Source organism: Acomys minous (assembly GCF_964271855.1).
Source record: "Acomys minous genome assembly, chromosome: 9".
In the NCBI taxonomy this organism is placed as follows: domain Eukaryota; kingdom Metazoa; phylum Chordata; class Mammalia; order Rodentia; family Muridae; genus Acomys; species Acomys minous.
The window spans coordinates 95,095,041-95,111,323 of record NC_140490.1 but is presented as its reverse complement, the minus strand read 5'-3'; the positions used below and the strand labels follow the sequence as shown (position 1 = coordinate 95,111,323).

Below are 16,283 nucleotides of genomic sequence, written 5' to 3'. Positions count from 1 at the left end.
AAAAGGGTTAAGTATCCAGGGAGTATCAGAGGACCTAGGGGACCTCTGGCTTCTGTGGATGGTAAAGAGGCCCCACAGTCTCCTCTGTTTAGACTTTACAAAGACAGCACAGGACTGTTTTGCCTTCTAAAAAAACAGTTGGCACATCCTGTTGGACTCTTACTTGAAGTGACTTATTTGGCAAATTGGAGACCGGTGTGAATTATAAGTTTAGAGCTACACTGATGGATTGTAGGATGACAGAGGCACTGGAGTGGGAACGTCATTTAAAAAAACCCACTTAAGATCTTTTCCCCTCTACATAGAAAAGTGTGTAGCCTGCACAAACACCGAAACCCATTTATGCACAACAGACACACATATGCATCTACACTCTCCGTGGCATGTCTGGTCTGTGTTTCCATGTGCATATGACTCTCATTAATGTTGATGGCTCCCTTCACATGCACCCAGAGAATGATGCCTCCTGACCGTGAGAACTGTCTATATCCAAACATGTTAAGAGCTGAGTGCTTAAGAACCAGTTGGGCACACCAAAGCTCAGTTCTTCTGAAGAGAACAGAAGTGAAGCAGAAAGATCAAAAGGCGAGAGGGCATAAAAGATAACATCTGGATGGGGTCTGGGTAATGCTCCAAGTGAACGTGTTTACTCCCAAGTCTTCTCATGTGCTCAGGAGTGAGAAGCTACATGTACCCTTGAAACTGTAGCCTTCGGGCATGGGAACTGTTGCTGTCACCTCTACTGAGATCCAGGGCTCTTCTGTAGAAGGTCCTGTAACTCTTCATCCTTGCTTTCATTGGATGGGCTTCTGCTATTCTGCTATTAAGATGGTTGAAACAAAGATGCCCATTGACAGGAAAGTGCATCCTTTAAAATGTGTGTGTTTGTGTGTGTGTGTGTGTGTGTGTGTGTGTGTGTGTGTGTAATCCAATTATGCACAGGGGAAAATGAGCTACAAGACCCTCTTGTTTTCTTCTTGCTTACTACGTTAAGATGAGGTGTGTTTGGTAACGTGTTTATACCTTTTCTCTTTGCTCAAGGAAAAGTCAGTGACATCTTGAGTCTAATAGGAGCTCTCCGTGTGCAGGGAGCACAAGGAAGCCTTTTCAGATGTCACCAAGTTAAGCAATTTTTAACTTTGGGGTTTCTAAAGCCTATATTAATTGGTTAGAGTCCTGGTTAACTCAGCAGGACTTCAAAGGGTTTCAAAATGCTGGAATTTAGGACAAGAGACATTGTATTCTTTAGTGTCCCCCACCCACTCCCGTGCAGTTTTCTGAAACACCCTGGTACAATCTAGTACTGGTTTGTTTAAAAAAAAAAAAGTAAATAAATAAAGCAAACCTAACTACTTGGGAGAAATTGTTCAGCAGTGCAAAGCTGTGTTCTACATGTCTCGTTATCATTAAGAGTCAAGCATGACTAAACCTTCTTCTATTGCGTTGAGTATTTACCCCTCTGGCTTTGTAAAGTGATGCCTGAGTGTGGATTTTACAAAGGGAACTTCATAACTGTCTCTGCTTTCTGCAGCACACCTACAGTTTCAGAATATGCACAGTTTCCCTTGGGGGGGAATCCTGGCAGCAATTAATGGTGTTCGTTCTACGGAAAGGCAAGTGCACACAGTGCATCTTCCCTGGTTCACCTCTTGCCTTAACCCAGTGGCAAGCTACTTTTCTTCTGTTCTAAGCCTCTATTTTCTATTATTGTCATATAACCAAAAGCAAAGCCTCCTCTTGCACCCTGTCAAAGAAAACCATCCAGTGAATACACAGGAACTGACAACTAGACTCACAGGGTGATCTGTTGAGGTCCAGGAATTTCAAGAATCAAATGTTCTCTCTGGATCTTCAGACCGACCCACAAGAATGGAGAATAAGTCTTTTTTTTTCCCCTCTAAGCTTCTGTAATTTTGCAAGATTTAGGCATTGGGAAGGAGCTGGAGATGAGAGACCTTTAGAGGAGTCTAGAGACAGCAGCAGGGTTTATTGTAAAAAAGGACAGGGCGGGGGGTGGGGGGGGGAGGCGCAAAGAGAGTTCCATCCCTAGGGAAACAGGCTTACTGGGTTGGCATTTTATAGAGAATAATTTAAATGGGCTTTACCCCTATGCCCAAGATTGGGACTCTTTGGTTTGGAGGACCCCATCTGTCTTGGGACGTATGTATGTACAGGCAGGGTATTTGAAAATAACCTTGATTTTCATCTTTCTTCCTTATTAAATTGGCAGCCCGGCTCATGTTGCACATCACGGTTTTCTCTTATGCACTAAGTCTTCCTCTTCTGACCTAACACTTCATTTCTTCCCAGAAGAGAGAGAGAGAGAGAGAGAGAGAGAGAGAGAGAGAGAGAGAGGGAGAGGGAAGGCATTTACCTTCAAATGCAACATTTCAGGACTAGTAGCTAGAGTCCCTCTTTGTAAACGATGCAGGCTTAGTTCCTGCCATGAGATCATCCGCCTCAGCCCCATTTATTTCTCATGAGTGATGAGAGGACCTGTTTTTGCTTCTCAGTAAAAGGCACTAGGAAAGAAGGAGTTAAAATGAAGGCAGGCTCGCTGGTTTGCTGAGATCTGTCAGAGGCTGACTGGCTGGCTACATAACTGTCTCTGCAACAATAGCTACCTGCATTCTGCACGGGCTGATGGGCAGCACTGGCGCTCTGGAGAAGGTCTGCCTCTGTCTGCGCCTTCCCGGTGAGACTCGCCAATGACAGTCCTACTTTTCAGAGAGGAGAGGAGAAAAAAAAATAGCTGTCTTACTCTGTTGATGAAGGACAAAGCTTTGATAATTTTTGCTCAGGATTCATTTGGCTAAGGCTTTTAGGTTCTTAGTCTCAAGGCAGCAGTTGTGTGCTCGCTCGCTTTCTTTCTCTCTTAGTCTCTCTGTAGTGCGCTCTCTCTCTCTCTCTCTCTCTCTCTCTCTCTCTCTCTCTCTCTCTCTCTTTCTCTCTTTCTGCTGCCCTCCCTCTCTCATTTCCCCTCATAGGTTCAATGCAGGCAGATGAGTGTGCCACAGCTGTAACTGAGGCACGGAAAAATTATCCACATCTCCGAGCCAATTCCCAGGATGGCAAGAGGGGGAGCCGGAGGGGATGACCACTATGGCAAAAACCATTCTTCTCACAAGTTTTAGGTAAGAAAATATTTGTATATGATCCTTGCATTTCTGTATCTTTGTGACTGAAAGAACTATTTGTGATAAAGAAGATTTGTGCTAAAAAAAAAAAAAAGGATGCCTTTATAGGTAAATATTTTTTTGAGAGAGCATCTTCTCACTGTCCCTTGCTTGTGGAACCTGTCTGTGTTCACTCAGGGCATTGTGTTACTAGGATCTTCAGAGGTGAGGTGTGAGTAGGACCAGAGGAAGGGTGAGCTGCTTTTTATGTCGCTGTGTGGTGACACTTATCATGCTGTTTAAATCTATATCTGTTTTTTAAAAAAAAGGTAGACTTTCTGTTTGACGATAGTAACGTTTTATGCAAGGCGGAGCATATGGCTGTGCAGAATTCAAGCGATGTTCTTTCCTTCGTAATTTGTAATTATTTTTACACGCAACCGTACTGAGGTCAGAGAGTTTTAAAAATTAATGAGGTTCCCTGTGGAGTTCAAATAGTAATATCTATGTGAGCCGCCACAAAGAGATAAGATCAGGCCAGTACATTTTTGCCACAGACTTGGCTGCCTTAGTTTGGATACATGCCATTTGAAAACATATGCTGGGCACAATAGTTTCTGGGAGTTTATGTGATTTTGGAGACTAGCCCTCAGTTTATTGTTTAGTGACCAGGAGACGCCGCGCCTCGTTTAGACTGCTGGAGATGGACACTGTGTGGAGACATTCCTAAAACTTCACAAACGTTATTGTCATGACAATGGAAGGGTGCCTTAGACTTTCGAGGAAACCAGCAAATGATGAATGAGGCACATACTAAAAAAAAAAAAATCTGCAAATGTGTTTTTATTCGAAGTGCCATGTTGAAAAACTCAGCAGCTATCTAGGATCTAAGATTGCTGGTAGGAACAAAGAAGCAAGGATCCACACAGGTGAAAATTCTTTGTCCCCAAATGAGTGTAGAGCCTGGGTTAAGGGGCAGTAAGTGGTTTTGTTGTTTGTTGTTTGCTGTTGTTGTTGTTGTTTTGTTGTTTTGTCTTCATTCGTGCCCCCACAAAGGTAGTTCACTGGGTGAGGCCAGGCATTGCATGTAAAAATGTACCTAAGAACTTTTCATTTCCCACAATTTTAAAACATGGTTAATGCTGGTGGTGCAAGACACTGTTTATATGAAAGGCACCACCAAGTAGTCCGAACACAAGAGTAATCCCCGCTAAAGATGTTTTTATCTCCAGTTTCCCATTTACAAGATCCATTCTGGTCTTCCTGTGATATATTGTTATGTAAATACTGCTCGACCAGGGAAGGGGGGGGGGAGCTATGGGGATTCAATTTACTTTGAAAGTTGTTCATTATAGCCAGGAAGAATGTTATTTATTTGATGCGACCCAAAGGCTGGAAATGACTTTTTCATTGTGGCATCTTTTGTGATGGGTGCAGGGTGATCTAATCTTTTTAATTTTGGCTTTCACACTAGTGGAGATGAAAAGGGATCCGAACTCAATTTACCGGTTGCTAGGTCCTTCTGGAAGCCTAAGTTGTGCTTGTGGTTGCTATGGCCAGCCTGACCTCAATCTCTGCGGTTTGAGGGACTTAAGCAGTCATTTTTTTTTTTTTAATTGAGGAGCATGTACCTTGATTTATGTCCAAAACTGTAGCTGAACGTCTTTGTCTTCGGGTGATACATGGTGCAGAACAATCCATCATTTCTTACGAGTAAACACCGCTGTCCCACTAAAAATATGTTTTGTTTGGAGTTAATGGTATGGAACAAGGCATTCTCCACAAACAGCTATCTTTTATTGTGCTGGGGCCGCGGAAACGCTGAGCAAAGTGCAGGAAATTGGCATCAGTCCTCGCGTCTATTAGCATTTCATTTGTGAGTCGCATGATGAGAACGGTAGGTGGACAGAGGGAGCCAGCAAGGGTGTTTCGCCATCCTCACTTTCTCAACTGGGACCGCCTAGCCTGTAACCTCATTCGCCAGGACCGAGTAAGTCAGCATTAGTTCCCCTAACCTCGCGAGCAGAGAGCATCGCTTTGCCCAAGCGCTGAAGCACACACCCAGGCAGACGTGCTGTGCCTCCGTTCTGGGGACCAGTAGTCTTAGGCTGGCTCATTGAGGGAAAGTTGCTGGGTCTGATCTCGGCGATACCCAGGAAGTTATCTGTGTGCTATTGAATGGTCCCTGGTCGCTTGCTTTCTAGACCGTTGTTAGAAAGGAGCCCTGGTGATTCAGAGGCTATGGAGACTCAGCAGATGAGCCCGAATACGGTCCTGCTCTCTTAAAAACTACTAATTGATGGAAGCTGTAGGGAACAGACACCGCGAGGGCGAAATAGGAATCAGGAAAGGAAATGTGTTGCCACCAGCACCACTAGTTTCCTTCTCAAAGCGGCTTGGTAGTTTTTTTTTTTTCTTCTCATCCTTTCTTTTTAAATATGCTAATGATTTTTATTCTAAATCGGCCAGCCCTGACTATCCTCAGGAAAACGGGATCCTGGAGAAGTGATGCCCTCCTCGAACTGAAAGGTAAAAGAAAATAATAATAATAATAACATTTTTCAAACATTGCATGCGCTTCTTTCCAGGAGTATTGGAAAGCTGTTTTCTAAATATGAGTGTTTAAATTTTTGAATTGTTTTCTTTTAGCGTGTAAGGTTTGAAGAGAACCAGTAAGAATTTTATTGTTAGTCATTTTCAAGAGACTGCCTAGCTTTTGTTAACCAATGCAATCAGGTGCCTCCTATGTTTCTTTCCAACCTTGGGAATCAAGGAAGGCTGATTGCTTTGGTGGCCATCCTCATGGAGGGTGTGTGTGTGTGTACGATGCCAGTAAAAATAATCTTTAAGTGTGTAGATTTCATTGTTAGAGCTAGCAAACTTCTACCAGAACTACAGTATGGCAAAGGCTTGAAAATTCTTTAGAGGGTCCTAGTTTCCCAAAAAGCCGGAGTGAAGATGATTTAATTGTTTAATTGTAGTTGTTCAGCTCACAGAAGTCCTGTGCTGCCTTGCCTAGGTAATACATGGTGCCTTGAATTAATTTTGAAATACTTGATTTTTCCCCCCCAACAAGGTTTTTGTTGTTGTTGTTGTTCTCTTTCTCTTTTCTGTTCTATGTGTGCTTTGTGAACCTCAGCTTTACAGAATTGAACTCTGGCTCCCTTTACTAGGGTTTCTGGCCTCAGGTCTTCTCCAAGGCAACATTTACTGTGAGTCATTAATTTCATGAGGAATATTTAATTGTAGGTATCTGAAGTCAAATACGCCCTGGTACGTATGTGAGAGGATTGCGTATTGTAATATAAGATGTCATAAATTTCATGTTGTGTTGTTTTTTTTGCTTTGCTGTTATTTCAGAGGATCTAAAGTGAATCCTGGATAGCACTCAATTTCCAGAAATGATCCAATTCACTCTAAAGAGTCGGGGAGGGGGGGGGCCGGGAAGGCCTGTAATGACATTTTGATGACTTTCATTTTAAGGTGTAATGGAAATTGAGTAAGATATTTTAATAGCTACTCAATAATATCTCACTCCGAATGCTACGTTTTTATTGCTCATTCTAGCTTTACCATTTTCTGATGCTATTAATGTTGGCTGGTAATTGTTTTGTGTGTGTGTGTGTGTGTGTGTGTGTGTGTGTGTGTGTGTGTGTGTAGGAATCATTTTATCCTTATGTAAAAGTTATCTCAGAATAGTCTTATTGCCTTTATCTCAGCTCAACTCTTGAGATGAAACAGTGAGTATTTCCAGCTTGCATCTGCTTTCATTTATCATATCCTAAGGATGATTTGTTGGGTCTCAAAGAAAGGAATATTCAAGATGATAACCAGTGGCTTAAGGAACAGACAGAAAATGGCATGCAAGTCAGAGGAGACTGAGGACACAGAAGACATAACTGATGTGTACATATTTTTAAAAATTTTAATTAGGCTAATAAATAATGTACATAGATATGCAGGCATCATATGCTTTTTTTTTATTAATACGTAAATGCAGATATATCAGCTTAATGAAATCACAGTTAACGTTACCAGGGACATCTTTGCATTTCAATTCTTTCGGGAGCTGTACACACAAGTCGAGTTAATCACATAGCTTTTACAGAAAAAAAAAATCCTTTGGGAACTGAAGTTGTGACACAGTGGATCAGTTTTCGTGGAAGTCAAATGAAATCCTTACATCAATTCTCCCGTGCAAGTTACACAAAGTCAATTGCTTCCAAACCGCATTGTTCTAAATGCTAATTAGGAATTAAAAATACAATTTAACTTGATGTGAGTGAATATCTGAAGTCAGAATATGATCCTGCTGAATCAATACACCATTAGTTTTATTTTTTTCATCAAAGTAGAATTGAACTCTCGTATCTGATTTAAATTATTCTACTCTTCTGGTGTATTTGAAAGTACCCTGGTATATGCTTTATTTTTTTTTAAATAATACTCTTTTTCAAATACCATCGTCATAGTGCAGCTGGCTACTAAAGGGCTATTTTTCTCCTTGCCTGCTCTAGTTTTGTTTTTGCCTTGATGTATGATTATTACCTGTCTTCGAGAAAGTTGTATTGACTGTGAAGCTATTTATCTAGCCCATTTGTCAGAGTTCAGAACAAAAAAAAACCAGCCCCAAACTTGTTTCATTAGAGCTTGAATTATTAAAAGGACTGAGTTGGCCTTAGGATGTTGCTATTCAAAAGGTCCATGAAATGCATTTTCCTGCCAGAAGGAAGTTTCTTGTGTCATTCCATCAAGTACTTCCTTAAGCAACCTCAGTTTACTTTCTCTAAACAATATTACTCAGCACATTTTCTATAGAGTGTTAGCTAACAGGGCCTGGGCCTTCTGGGATAGGTCGTGAAGACATTATCCGAGTCACTGTTCTACAAGGTAGACAAGGATTCATAATAAAGGTTTTTTTTTTCTACTGGTTTGTATTTAATCATGTTTGTTATCCCACAACAGGTTTTAATTTACAAGGCCGTCAATCACACTGTGATGGTTTAAGGAAATAAAGGTTATATTCAAAGCTTAACTGTTTGCCACTTACTAAAAAAGAAAAGAAAGAAAGAAAGTTTGTTTTTGGAATGCATAGATTGTGTTAATGGTATTGCTAATTTGATTAAGTGACTCCTTTCTCCTGATCTGTTTCTTAGTAGATGGCCTGTATACACTTGTAATGACCTTGAGTCCTTCTGAAGGTGCTAGAGTTTATGATTTTCTAATAATACGCCATAGCACACAGAGCCTCTCTGCATCCCTGGTAATGTCTCTAAGTCACATAGTGATGTCCTTGATGTTTCTTGACATTATTTAGCCACAGTGCATTTGTCACATATAAATCCTTGGATTTCCTGCATATTTTTTTTCCTGACAATAGAGTTCACAGTTCAAATGCAAATCCTGAAATAAATTAGTAGGCTAGGAGTTTCCTTAGAGACAGAGAGAGAAGGTCACGCGTTGTGAATAGGAGCATATGGCATGTAGTTAATTATGAAAACCTCGAGGATTTGAACATAATTTGTTGTAGACATTTTTTTAAAATACTGATTTTTCAGGAAGTATTTGAAGAATTCAATTTACTAGAAGTTTGAAGCATGGAAATGTGACATATTTTTAAAAATACCCCTTCCATAATGAATTTTGAAAGTGTTTGTATCTTCAGAAAGCATTCTTAAGTGTCTACACTGTGTTTATGTGTCACTACTGATTAAGTTTTCAATGATCTTTATCTGGTTTTGATAAGTATAAGGACCTTAGTAAATCTATACATTATCATCTTGGAACATATTGCTCTTGTTGGTGTTTTAAATGGCTTAAACATGTCACACACAAGCATACACATACAAACCCATAATCACACACACACACACACATACACACACACAAACTATACATACAAATAAACCCATAATCACACACACAAACTACAACACACACAGACACACACAGATACACATACACACAGACACAGACACACACACACACACACACACACACACACACACACACACACACACCAGTTTAGAAGAATGCATGGATAGGTCAGTCAGAATGCACTTCAAAGGGTCATCTTACTGATGTATATTTAAACATATCATCTAAGAGCATCCTTTCCCAGATACAGCACACAATAAATAGGGCTCTTCTTCCTGTCCTCTTCCAATGCTTATTACACTATGTTGAAAGTTTACACCATAATCTACTACTTAAAGAAATTAGAATTCTTGTTATTAATGGCTAACACCTATTTGTTGTGTGCTATCTGAGGCTCTAAGCCCCTTTCTCTCATTGTCCAATCCTCTTCATTACTTTCTAAGAATGGTGTCAGATCACTCCTGTTTGCAAATGAGGAAAGGGGGGGGGGTTGGAAAGTTCAATAACCTCCCCCAAAGTCGCAAAGCTAATAAACAGCTAAGACACGTTAAAGACCAGACACTCCGGGTTCTGTTACTTTTTCTAGATGCTCAGCAAATACTACCGAGCCCCTGTAATATCTTAAGCTTGTTGAAGACACTCAAATTAAAGCTGTAGACTCAGCGGGCTTTAAAGCCCCTGGACTCAGTCGCCCCATCTGCCTACAGAGTGAAGGTGCCTCAAAGCCACCTTGCTGCAATGATGATATGTCCTCAACATGCAGTGATCCCCTTGAGCCAAACGAATGCAATTATGAAATGCCAATTGTTTCTAGATCTCTTGCCATGTAGCTTCTGTCCTCCTTCCCACCCGCATCATTGCCTGTTTCTAAACAGGAATTCTACACCAGAAGGCCCATCTTCTCATTGCCCTAGTAAAGCCTCTCTGGCGTTTTCTCTGATTATCCCTGCACCCGAAACACTTTCCCAGTGCCCTTCCAAACAGTTCCTCCTAAACAGTTCCTCCTGTTCTCTAGTGCCCAAGAAAAGGCTCCTGGAGCCCGAGAAGCCTATCTTAGAAACGAAACCCTCAAATCCTCTTATGTGCTGTCATCATTTGACCCACGACATTTCCAACAACTGAGGAACAAACGAAACTGGAGAAGGCCCCTCTCATCCCTGGTGTCCGTGTTTGTGGATTTGCCCAGCTGACAAGTTGGCAGAGACTTCAAGAAAATGGTAGTAAAGCAAAGGAAGAAAGTAAAAAATGAAAAAAAAAAGTGGAAAGCCCGGGACTAAATGCCTTGTTGCCAAGCACAGTGCCTGGCAGTGCTGAGCAATTGAGTACATATCCTGTCTAGGTTGGGAGGGTGAAAGACAGAGAAGAGATACTGACCACTGTTGGAGATGTAGCAGAAATGGGCATCTCAAATTCAGAACTCAACATCCTTAAAGGCATTCAAATGTTTATGTCGTGTTTCTTGGTGGCATTAAAAAATGTACAGGTATATACAATGCAATAATCTTCAGCTACATTTTGTTTCTTCTTGGGATAAGCTGCCATTTTAAAGCAACATATATGTTTGATACAGGTGGACATCTGTTGTCTCTAAGAGAAAAGTGCAGTAGTGGCAATGCTATTGTACTCTGTCTTTCAGTCCACAGTGCAGGTGACACAAACTGATGTCACTGGCTTCCTGGTTTTACACTGTATATGATTACTCCTCTATTATTTGGGGCATATTTCATTACTATAAAAGTTGCTCCTCACTCCCCACCATCACACTCACCCAAGAGCCATCTCTTTAACAGATATAAGGTTTTTCTAGTTGACTCTTCATGGTAGATTTTACCTTCAACAAAAGTCAAATCCAATCCTCAAGGGCATTATGCAAATCTTCTCTACTAATAACCAGGTCTTGAGGTTATTTTATTTATGGTTTTTTTCAACTGTATTAAAAAGAATAGCCTTGACACGTGAAGACAATGACCCACTTCTGTATTTTTGTGCTGTCTCATTCCAAGTTATTAAGGTATAAATTGCATTGATATTTTTAAAAGAAGATAATGTATCTTATCTGCTTTGGGGCTATTCTAGTGCCCATGATAGCCAATATATATGTTGATATGAATAAGGATACACACATACACACACACACACACACACACACACACACACATATATCTACATACATACATACATACAAACATACATACATACATATATACCATGTGCAAATTTTACTGGAAAATTTGAGCATATTATATTATGAGATATACCCTTCCTGACTTTTAGGGATGCATGCCTATGGAACTTCTATGTGCTTTGGAGATTCCTTCTTCTTTGAAACAGGGGATGTTTAAACTTTGGCTATAAGGCCTTGCTTTAAAAAACAAGAGACTCTTCCGCAGAACAGGACACTGGGGTTCCAAAAGCAAACCGTGCTCCATACACTCATCATACAGTGTGTTGATGTTGATAAAGGGCAAAGGATGAACTTGGGGTTGCTTAGCCCCAGCTTCCTATGGTTCTTTCATTTTGACATTAATCTTAGGCATGAACCCTGCCTGGTACTTAGAGTGTGTGATTGTTGGTATCTGGCGGCCACCTCGATGTACCACAGGGAGTAGCGGGTGGCAGACAATACTTAGCCCCTGTGACTTTGCCATAAGGACAGGCCACATGCAGATAATAATAAATATTCAATTAGCCAGTTTTCCCAGCGCATCCTCAAAGAGTTAAGTTGGTCAGAAGTCCCTCAGCCACTCTGAAGTTTTGATCATCTCTCGTTTGAATTCAAAATACACAAATTTAGTGACATTGCCTATTAATTAGAATCTACAAGTATAAGGAAGATACTTTAGAAATACAGTATTTATAGCTAATTTAGTTTATCAAAAGATTACCAAGAAAACCTCCTTGCCGCCTCTACTTTGTGGGATGGATGAGGAACTAAGATGGAAAAAGAAGGGAAGAAAAAAGGCTGGAAGTGACGCATGTATAATACCATCCTGTTTTTAGGCGTGTTGAACGATGATGCTGTTGATCTTTAAAAGAAATCCCATGCGGTGACATTTACAAAAATAGTTTATGTTAGCAGCTTTTAATTTTAATTTAAAAGATATATGGAGAATGGTGAAACTTTTCAAGTGGCAAGGCGATTACCTGCAAGGTGTGCGCATGCACTTGGTGGAGACACAATGGTGGCTCTCATTCAGTGTTGATTATGTTCCACAAAGAGCAAACACTCTAGAATAAAACCATTTTAGGGAGGAAGCTATCAGCTTAAATAATTTTAAGAAGTCCAGCATTTTCAAAGAGCCAAATGATTTGGATCCTTCGATAGGCCTCATCTTTATCCCATAATTCCATGCGGGGGCATCCCATAATTCCATGCGGGGGCATCCCATCAACTTGAGCTCACTTGGCTACCTCGTGGGCCTCTAACATTTATAAATATCTTCATCTCGTTATCTCTTGTTGTTCTACCTTTTTGTTGGCTAAAGACAATAAGAAAAAAATAAACGGCAATGGAGTTTTTAAAATTTAACATTTCTCTAGGGTTTAGAGTACTTAATATTTATTTCAAATAAGGAGAAAGTTGGTGTCATGTATGACCTTGGTTACTCAAATGCTATCTCCCTGATTCAATAAGTGCAATTGGTATCATAGACTTGGAAGACATAGGTATTTCTTCACTCATTTTATTGACGTTTCTTCTTCCTTGGTTATCTCATCTAACTAGTGTTGCTAAGACTATGTGAAGAGTTTTATGTAAGGAGGAAATGTGATCTTTCCTTCATCAACTGTAATAATCAGAGAGAGAAAAGGAACCTTAAGAAACTAATTGTCTAATATAATGAAATTACCCTCCAGCAATTTACTTTAGCACTAGGAAGGGAAGAGCTATTTCATCCCAGGTACAAAGCAGCATTAACAACTAAATGTAGCCTTCAGTGTTAGAATGTTGGCAATACAAATAGGCAGAAGGAAGGCTTACTCTTGAAAATAGACTTGAGAACTGGGTGGTGGTGGCGCATGTCTTTAATCCCAGCACTCTGAAGGCAGAGGCAGGTGGATCTCTGTGAGTTCAAGGCCAGCCTGGTCTACAAAGCAAGTCCAGGACAGCCAGGGCTACACAGAAAGAAATGAAAGGAAGAAAGGAAGGAGGAAGGAAGGAAAAAAAAGAAGGAAGGAAAATAGACTCGAGAATTGTTAGCTGATGTTTCCAGCAAAAACACAAGATGTCTGTCTCATCAGAACTTTCAAGATTAATTATGTAATATTGTTCATTATTAAGCTCTTCCATGCTTTATTGGAGGCTCATAACAAAAGTGTGTGTGTGTGTTGTGTGTATTGTCTGTGTGTGTGTGTGTGTGTTGTGGATTGAGGGGCTAGTAAAAGTGACTCTTTCCACAATTATAATTTAGGATATTCTTCAGAAGTTTGGACATAAATATAAATTGAAATGTTTGAAAAACTCTTCATGGTTGCTGGTGTCTCTACAGTTTGAAATGCTTCAATTTCTTTTCCTTCTTGAGAAGAGAAGCTCACACACTATGATGAAAAATCTGTGAAACTGCCTTTTAAAATCTACAGATGTATGATACCCTATCCACACCTTCATCTTCTAGCAGAAATAGTATGCTATTTTCACCCCACTTGGATAAAAATACCACTATAATTAAGAGCTAACCTTGAATTCTTAGTTTTTATCTTAAGTATGAAATTTTAGGATGTAAAAAAAATTGACTTTATATGCACACGAGTCACAATTTCCCACAAAATCAAAATTAGTCAGCCACAATGTTTCAAAAGCTCGTTAAAAACTTAAAGGTATGGCTTTGCTTCCTTGTGTTGAAAAGCAAACACCCAGTAATGACTTAATCTTTTCCTTGTAGCCAATTTTGAGAGAGAAGAGTTGTGTTTTTTATTGTCTTCATTGCTTAGGTAGGGGAAGGTTTGGACAGGAAACAACACACCTATTCTTGTGACTCATCTACGGATGACATATGCTGCTATTTAAGAAGATGAAGGCATGCAGGGCATGGTGGTGTAATTGCAGAACTCAGGGAAGCAGAGGCAGGGGGACCTCTGTGAGTTCGAGGCCAGCCAGTGCTACAAAGTGAGTCCAGGGCTACACACAGAAACTCAGTCTTGAAAAACAAGAACAAAACAACAAACAAACAAAGAAGATGAAGGCAAACATCATTTTATTCGGGGTTAGGGGAGAGACAAAGTATATGTCCCTTTCTGTGAAAGGAGACTTAGAAGCAAGCTTTGTGAGACCACTTGGAATATGGGTTGCAGCACCCTCTAGGACATGGACTCTCTGTATCTTTAGGAGACGAGGTTCACCGTCTACCTGTCTAAACAGATACTTAAGCGGAGACATGACACACCTTCTGCCTATGACTAAGATTGCCTCTGGGCCTCCCACATAAAGATGCTCACTCATTCGCATCTGCTTTGAGTTGTATTTCATTCTGATAGCTGTTATGGAAGGTACCTTTGAACTTTATACAACGTGAAAGGTACAGTGGAGAAATCAATCGTTCAGTGGGATTTCTTTCTTCACATCTCTATTCCCCACATGGTGATACAGAACATAAACATTAGAGGCAAGAGGCATTGTGTCCGACTTTAGGCTCATAGTATTTGAAGCAAAGAAAAATCATAGCAGCCAAAACTTGAGCCCACCCAAGTGCTACACTGGAGAATACGGTAGGTATTTAAATTTGTAAATCAGGAGAGAGGAAAACAGTATTTGAAGAAAAGGGTCAAGTGTTCAATTTACAGAGTCGGTTATTTTCATTTTATTTTGCCTCACTAGGTTGTGCTACTCAGTTTCTTGTTCGTCTTTAATTTTAGTGCTGCCCTTCTGAAGTAAATGTGTTTTGGGTTAGGCATCCACGAACTGCCCCGTCACAGGAGACGGGAAGCCACTATGGTGGGTCTCCAATGTGCTTATTCACATTAATTTAATTTTGACATAGTTGCTTATCACCATCAAGGTCTTTAGCCCAATAATGTAGCTGACTTATTTTGAATAGTAGTCTTCTAAATGGCAAATGCAATTTTCTAGGCTTCATCTTGAAATATTTAAATAAGCAATCGGGTTAAATTGTTGTGTCAATGTCCAAGAGCACAGAGCAATTTTCTTGGTCCTCTAGTGAATTCATTTCTTCTCAGTAATCAATGCATTGCTTATTCTCACAGGCATGTTCATTTTCTCTGAACATGAAAGAACTGATGGGGGTTTCTGCCATTTTTTTTTACATTGGAGTTTTAGTATTAGGTTGAGAATATTAAATGTTTTTTTAAAGCCTGATATCCTAAATTTGAGCATACATTTTGAGGACAGGCTTGATGGAAGGCCTCTGTCCTTGTGTGATGATGGTAGGGGATCTGTCCAGCTCATGCATAGTTCCTTTTTTTGTTCACTTTGAGACTCAAAGAGAATCAGGAAGTTGATGGCCAGATGATGGCTACAGCTCAAAATCAGATCAAATTAAATCAGAGTTCCAGACCTACTATTACCTTGGACCATGACTCAGCCCTTAGAAGCCCCTTTTCTGTAAATAAAGCTTCATCTTCCTGTCCAGTTCCTCCATGTCAGACACCATAGCTATATGTAATATGAGGTGAATGTTATTATATGCCATCTATAAGTATCTACATAGAGGCTTGGAGTGGTAAAGAAAAACACCACCAGATAACTACTACATGTTAAATTCATATTACTTGGTTCTTTTTCTTCAGTGGGCATTGCTTTCAGGAAAAAAAAAACCATGGGATCAAAAGCTACATATGTAAATCAATTATTCCAAGACTGTCACTTAGTTTAAGCCTTTGTGTATAGGATTAGCATTATGCTGTGGTGTTAACACTATATTATAAAACCCGAATGCATATTTCACCCCTGTGTCCACACCTCCTCACACTGAAGCTATCTGAGGATGTGTTTTTGAAGTGGCTGTGGCTGCGTGCTACGAGAGCTGCTTCCTGCCTTTCTTTGTGAAGATGCTGATGGAATTCTCAGCCTGACGGACTTGATGGCCTCAGTAGTAGACAAATGTCCACTGCTTGGAACTGCATGGGAGTCCACAAGGCAGTTTTTATACCTACGATGGGATGGCGTTACCATTTGCAGAAAAGCCTGGCATTCCAGAGAGTGTCTTCGTAGCCTTAAAGACTTCTCTGGCTGTGATTTATATTATCCGATGAAGAAAAAAAGAAAGAAAGAAAAAAAGAAAGAAAGAAAGAAAGATAACCATTTGCTTAAAATGTAAATCTTTCATTCTCATGTGG

At 40.2% G+C, this 16,283-nt stretch overlaps 1 long non-coding RNA gene across 7 annotated transcripts in view; it reads left to right on the top strand.

Moving 5' to 3' along the window:
- The first annotated feature begins 2,449 nt into the window (after window positions 1-2,449).
- Window positions 2,450-16,283, top strand: part of LOC311604725 — a 93,089-nt gene continuing 79,255 nt past the window's right edge. The window contains exons 1-3 of one of the 7 annotated variants that reach the window (XR_014781627.1): window positions 2,641-2,695; window positions 2,988-3,134; window positions 5,586-5,645. This is a non-coding gene — a long non-coding RNA (uncharacterized lncRNA). Of the gene's footprint in view, window positions 3,135-3,959; window positions 5,107-5,585; window positions 5,646-16,283 lie in introns of those variants that run through there. The other 6 variants (XR_014781624.1, XR_014781625.1, XR_014781626.1 and 3 more) reach the window with 6 other exon arrangements.